Source organism: Schistocerca piceifrons, chromosome 4 (assembly GCF_021461385.2).
Source record: "Schistocerca piceifrons isolate TAMUIC-IGC-003096 chromosome 4, iqSchPice1.1, whole genome shotgun sequence".
Lineage (NCBI taxonomy): Eukaryota > Metazoa > Arthropoda > Insecta > Orthoptera > Acrididae > Schistocerca > Schistocerca piceifrons.
The window spans coordinates 74,830,759-74,836,758 of record NC_060141.1 but is presented as its reverse complement, the minus strand read 5'-3'; positions in this window follow the sequence as shown (position 1 = coordinate 74,836,758).

Sequence of the window (6,000 nt, the reverse complement as noted above, 5' to 3'; positions counted from 1 at the left end):
ATGCAGCACTTAAGTGGTTGTTAGGGCTTAAAGACACAACAAGTAGATTAACTAAGTGGGCTTTGCATCTTAGTGAGTACGATTTTGAAGTGATTCATTGACCGGGTAAATCGCACGGAAACACGGATGGTCTGAGTCGTAAAGTATGCGCCTTGGAATGCACAGGAATAAATGAGAACGTATGGGTTGAAGCACAAACTGCCGACACAGATCGTCAACGATTTACCTTGCAGCGACAGTTCGTCGTGGAAGACGGGATATTGTACCGTAAAACTAGAAACGGTCCACGCATAGGCGTACCAGAAATATTGCAAAGCGAAATTTTAAGGCAAGCACATGATTCAATGTTTTCTGGTCATTCGGGTCGAAGAGCAATGGAAAGGAGGGTAGCATAGATTTATTGGTGGTCAACATGTAGGCAAGGTGTCGATCAGTACGTAAAGAATTGCAATTCGTGTGCCCAATGGGCGGAATTGAGTCATCAGAAAAGTGTGTTGCAACGACTACTGGAAGCGGATAGACCTCTCCAATTACTTGGCGTAGACGTCTTAGGACTTTTCGTGCAAACACCAGCAGGTAATGTTTTAAAAGTAATAGACGATTTTTCGAGCTATGTGTCTATGACAGCTATTCCGGACCAGTGAGCCGAAACAGTGGCTCACGCCATGGTACATCAATGGATATTGAAATTCGGAACACCTGGAACTATAATTACAGATCAAGGGGCAAACTTTATGTCCGATTTGATTAAACAGTTATGCAAGTTGTTACATGTAAAGAAATTGAGAACAAGCGTGTTGCACCCGCAGGCTACTGGTCAGACCAAGAGTTCATTGTACAATAGCTAAGATGTTAAATTATTATGTAAACTCGCAACACAACAATTGGGATACCCTCTTGGCATTTGTAACCGTGGAATATAACTCAAAAGTGCATGAAAGTACAGGATTGTATCCGTATGAAGTACTGTTCAGTTGGAAGATGCCATCTCCGTTTGAATTGCTCAAGACCCCGCCAGGAACCGATATTTCGGCTGTTAAGGATTTATCCACAAAGTTGAAAACAGTCTGGTGGCAGGTGAAAAAAATGAACACTAAAGCGTTAGAGAGACAGGACAAAGTTCACAATAGGAAGGCGGCTTTACCCAAATATCATGTAGGACAATGAGTGATGGTGACTAATCCGTATGTGCCAAAAGGCAAAATGAAATAATTTGTATTCCGTTTTGAAGGTCCTTTCCAGGTGATCGAGAAGACATCGCCGGTGAAAGTAAAATTACAGCTTCCAACTCGCCCTTCTATTGTGCATGTGAGCTGAATTAGGCCTTTCAAGGGGAACTTTGAGGAACTTCCTTCATTGTCTGCAGTAACTTCTAGTGGAGAGAAAGATGAATCTAAGAAAAAGAATAAGAAGGGAGTAGATAAACAAGAGAACCAAGTTAATTGTGGAAGCGATCAGACATGCTATTACGCTCTTAGGCCACGCGTAAAAAGGAAGAGCTAATGTGAGTTGTTTTTCTTTGGTGACGTTCTGGTAAGACCAGCAGTTCCAGTGTCATGGGTTGGGCTGAAGAGGGAAGGTGTGCACTATCTCTCAGCATAGTTATTCTGTTTTGCTGTTGCAACTTACCTGAAGCCTTGAAGGTACATCCTATATCAAGTGGTGTTTTGTTCTTGCGATAAGCGGACATAATAACGTTCGGGCATTGATGGACCTTAAGGGTGGACTGTAATATTTGGGCGGTTGAAGACGAAATCTTTAAATTATAAGATACATTTAACGAACTTCATTCCATGGTGTCTAATCAGTTAAGGTTTAATGACACACAGGGGGAATATCGGCTACTACGATCAGCTTTTGCACGGTTACAAGCTCAGTTGCGGCAAACTGTAGGGTTAATCCCGCGCGTCCGTAGGAAAAGATGATGGTTAGACGCAGGTGGCTGTATCCTAAAAACTGTTTTTGGGACCGCTGATGCGGAAGATATTAAGAGTATTAATGAAATGCTACGGCAGGTACAGGATAATGAGAATAACAACCAGGGAGTGCTAGATCTCCATACAACCCGATTAGAGAGTTTGGAGAAAGATGTAGTTAATAATACGCGCCAATTGCGAGCTTTGACCGCGACCTGGATTTCCCACATTAAGGCCACAGCCGACACAACCAATCACGACTTGGGTATAATCAAGTACCGGTTGGGTAACATCGATTCACAGCTAATAATCGATAAGCTGCTCTGTTTTCTTGCTGATAGTATTACGGAAGCACGCATAGAAGCCACGGAACTGCAGGAGGCTTTGTTGCACGCAATGCGCGGACACCAAACCCTGGTACTGTTACCTTCGGAACAACTTCGGGAAGGATTACGGAAAGTTCAATCGGAATTGCCCACATCCGTGGAGCTACTGATGACATTAACAGACTAACACTTATCTCTGTACTACAAAATGGCCATTGTTACCAGTATGCGGATGGGTACTCTGCTGAGAATTCGTATCATAATACCATTAACATGTGAGGATTGTAAATTTGAATGTTACGCCTTCCATACGTATCCAGTGAAGTGGGAAATTTTGCAGAAATTCGTACAATTAACCGAACGGGAAATACTGTTAGTGGCACATAACAGACAAGCTCATGTGTTCCTCACTGTACAAGACTTGCTGCGTTGTCGAAGAGGTCCAGTTACCATCTGCCCTGCGAAATTGTTACACACTGTACCCAAATCTTGTGAGTATTCTCTATTCCGCTCTCAAGAACCAGTCGCAGAGTGCCCTAACGAAATTATAGCAGGCAAGGTGCAGTTCTTTCAGCAAGTGGGTCCACATTGGGTATTTTCAGTAATGGAAAACACAGTTATTTGCGTTTGTTACGAGCAGGGTAAGCAAGGGAGGATGCAAAAAATAGAATTTGAGGGGCAGGGACTGTTAATTAACGGCACACAGTGTGACATTTCAGGCCCAACTTTCTGTTTACCAGCCGTGATTACTGGAGCTACAATCATGAACACAACATGCACATTGATCTATGTGCCCGACCAACCGGTGCAATTCGTCACGAAAGAAAATCAAACTCTTTTGAATAGCACATTAGACCCGACTTTGCTCGCCTCTTTGGACCGGATGCTAGCAGCTCAGGATGGACGTATAACTATGGAACATCTTTTTCAACGAGTGCACGAGTACCGTAATGAGCATAAGCAACGCTTACTAGCTATTGGATCATCAATCACCACCACCTGCATTTTTATCTTTGTCGTAGTAGGATTAGTGTACTGTCGGCTCAAGAGGAAGGTAGCCCAAATCCCGCCCCTTCCAACCTTTAACCTAAGGGTCCAGACAAAATCACTGAACAGTTGTGAGGCACTGCAGCAGAACACTAAGTAATGTTTATGAACAAAGATTAGACTGAGGATAGAAGTGAATGACCACCGTGTAAATAGTGAATCAATCGCATTTTGTGATGTTTGTGAAGTGAACTTTAGTTGTTTTGACTTTTTGGTTGAATTTGGGGACGAATTCTTTTCATACGAGGGAGGAATTGTAGAGGACAAGGGGTTATTTTTAGGAAATATGTTGCGAAATTATGATTTAGTGTGTTTCAGTGTGCGATGCACCAGCCTCACGGCGGACGAAGGCTGGCCGGGGCGTTATGCAGGTGACACAGATTTGGAACAAGCGTCAGTATGTGTGTACGTACGCGGCAGACATCAACAGCCAGAACACAGCATTAGCCGAATTACACAGGTGCGGGCCGCGTGTGGCGCAGTTGTGTTAGCCAGCTCATTCGGAACATTCTAATAAACACGGCGCCGCGTAACCGGCGGATTCAGCAGCGGTCTGCACTATTTAAGGACATCAGAGGTGGGCGTCGGCATCGGTTCAAGTGACTGGGCGTTCGGTCACTGTTACGTCGTCATCATCAGTGACGCTGTCCCCGAGGACCGGCCGGCGGAGGGTGTTGCCCTATGCCGCACCGGCAACTCCCGGCGTCGTCAAGAGCCCCAGCGTCTGCAGGAGGCGAGCTAGACCAGGCCTTGTGCTGCTAACCGCCTACCACCTACACAACCACTGACCGAGCACGGCGTCGCGTTCCCTGGGATGCACGCATCAGCACGTCTCCACCACGACACAAGCAGTGGAGCTAAGCTACCGAAAAATGTATTGGAAGAACCAACAATATTGAGGAAGATTGCTAAAAACAGCCACCTTCTTCTAGCCAGCTACGTCCTACAACCTCGACCACATCATCCACTCCGGTCATCCTATTACACTATCTATAGCCCTAAGCTCTGTTCTACACCTGTTATCTCTGTTTCTTTAGAAGTTTCGTTACAGTGACTGCATACCACAGAGGTTCCCTCCCATTGTGAACTGTTCTACTGGGTACATATTCATCCAGTTCTTGGTCAACTATGCTTTTAAACTTGAGCCATGGTCCCTCTACATGCTCCTGATATGTGCTGAAAGTTTCAAGTTCCTCAATGAGATATGACATTTCTAGGTAGTTTTCAGAGAAGGCATTTAGCAAAGTTTCACAGGATACCTTGTACACCCATCACTGACAAAACTGTAATTTTCCCAATTAATTTTTGGATGATTAAAGTCTCCACCAATGATTACAGTATGATTGGGAAACTTACGTACAAGTGAACCGAGGTCTTCTCTAAAGTTAAATGGGCGATAGAAGGATCCAACTATCATTTTATCTCCACCCCTGATACTGAGTCTTGATCATACAATCTCACATGCAGCTTCAATCTCAGTGGTTTTGATTTTTTTGTTGACTGCAACAAATACACCACCACTCTTTCCCATTTGTCTGTCCTTTCGATATGCACTTGCTGTAAATTTCAGGTTTCAACCAGCTTTCTGTACCTAGTGTTATGTGAGCTTCAATGCTTTTCACGAGCGCTTCAAATTCTGGCACTTTGTTGCAAATGCTTTGGCAATCTAGCATTATGGTTTTAATACTCTCACATGGGGGAGCATTTCTTTCGATCTTACAATGATACTTCTGGGTTTCCTACAGCTATCATTATCTGGAGTGGATGGAGAGTTGCCTAATCTGAAAAGCACTTGCATGCACCCTACACAGTCATCTACGTAAGTTGCTGCCTTTGATGTGTAGTGCACACCTGACCTATTTATGGGGACTCTGTAGTTTTCAACCCCATGGCCCAAGTCCAGGAAGTCACAGCCTAGCTTGTCTTCATTCAAAGTCTCCGTTCAGGTCCTTCCACTCGACTCAGAACCAAAGGGCCATAATAACTTCTGGGGACAACGCTACAAACTGTTAGCTTCAATGAAACTCCATGTAAAAGGCTGTTCTTCTCAACCTTCTCTGCCAGTCACTGGAATGACCCAAGAATGACCTGAGCCCAGACGACAGGCATCAATTGTTCCAACATGCACGATGGTCTGCAGTTCGTTGCACCCCATTCCCTCAATGGCTGCTGGAATAGCTTCTTCAGCATGTAGAATGAGGCCTACAGGCATACACACTGAGTGCACTTGATGTCCTTTCCTGTCCCTTGCTGCCATTTCCCTAAGGGGTACCATCATTCATCTTGCATTTGAATCGCCAGTTAATAGACCCCTACCCTATGCTATACTGTAAACGGGGAAATTAATGAAACACTTTGTTACAACATAAGCATAGTTTGTATTTACAGTAAGCTACTTAAAACAATTATGTGTGTTGATAGAGTTTCCACTTGTCAGCTGGAATTGGTTTTTATTTTCTTTCTCTATTTTCTTTGAAGCTTCTTGTGTAGCTTTTTCTACGATCAGTTGCTTGCTTGAACTTCTCGGTGAAGCGACCAACAGTAGTCCCCCATCATGTTGGTGTTCCAGCAGACTTGGTAGCGTTTTTCCTCCACTTTAATGTCCTGGTGAAAATGCTCTCCTTGCTCCTCACTATCTCCCATATTGTCTGGGAAGTAAACAAGGTGACTGTTCCAAAAGTGAACTTTCAGGTTCATTAAACATCTAAAGT